The 1088-nt window shown below is 46.6% G+C and overlaps 1 pseudogene; it reads left to right on the forward strand.

The window, feature by feature from the left end:
- Nucleotides 1–215: 215 nt before the first annotated feature.
- Nucleotides 216–805, forward strand: LOC110204830 (peroxiredoxin-1 pseudogene; annotated as a pseudogene).
- The last annotated feature ends 283 nt before the right edge of the window (nucleotides 806–1088 follow it).

Consider the following 1088-nt stretch of genomic DNA (forward strand, 5'->3'; position numbering starts at 1 on the left):
TTAAGGGTGGAAGACAGTAAGATAGTAGAGAAAGTCAATCAATATGATTTATTAGCCTTCAATTTGGGGTTTGGACAAGGTTTCAGTAAGAATAGGAAATATAAGAACTGTACTTGGAGATCCTTAAAAGATCAGTTCAAGGCCTTCTCCAGCTTCTCCTCACATTTTCATGCTTTCTCCAAACTTGTCCATGGAGCCTAGCTGTTACTATCACCATGGTGGCGGGAAATGCCAAGATTGGGTACCCAGATGCCAATTTCAGAGCTACAGCTGTTATGCCAGATTGGAAGTTCAAAGACATCAGCCTTTCTGACTACAAAGGAAAATACACTGTGTTGTTCTTCTACCCCTTGGACTTCACCTTCGTGTGCCCCATGGAGATTATTGCATTCACTTATCCAGCTGAAGAATTTAAGAAACTCAACTGCCAAGTAATTGGTGCTTCTGTGGATTGACACTTTTGTCACCTTGCCTGGGTCAACACAGTCCAGAAGAATGGTGGACTGGGAGCAGTGAATATCCCATTGATGTCTGACCCCAAACGAACTATTGCTCAAGATTATGGAGTCTTAAAGGCAGATGAGGGAATTTCATTCAGAGGTCTCTTCATCATTGATGACCAAGGGATCCTTGGCCAGATCACCTACCTGTGGGCAGCTCTGTAGATGAAACTCTGTGGCTTGTCCAGGCCTTCTAGTTCACAGAAAAGAATGGTGAAGTGTGCCCTTCTGGCTGAAAACCAGGGAGTGACACCATCAAGCCTGATGTTCAAGGGAATAAGGAATACTTCTCCAAGCATAACTGAGCTGCTCTCTGCAGCTGTGGACATCCCCCCCACACACACATAGGGCCCGCCAACTCACCAGCTACTGTCTGCTGGACAAATGTGCTTGATCTTCCCCAAGCTTCCAACTGGAAGGCCTTCATAGAGGGAGCCCAGACAGTGTGGGCTAGCTGGGCATGCCCTCTCCTTAAGGGGCCTGGTTCATTCAGATCATTCCTCCCTCCCTCAGGGCAGCAGCTAGCTGGCTAAGCCTGTCAGGTCTTTCTCACTCCTAATGACCAAGTGCTGTGTTAATAATGTTTGT

The sequence above is a fragment of the Phascolarctos cinereus genome, unplaced genomic scaffold (assembly GCF_003287225.1).
Source record: "Phascolarctos cinereus isolate Bilbo 61053 unplaced genomic scaffold, phaCin_HiC Scaffold_4;HRSCAF=312, whole genome shotgun sequence".
Lineage (NCBI taxonomy): Eukaryota > Metazoa > Chordata > Mammalia > Diprotodontia > Phascolarctidae > Phascolarctos > Phascolarctos cinereus.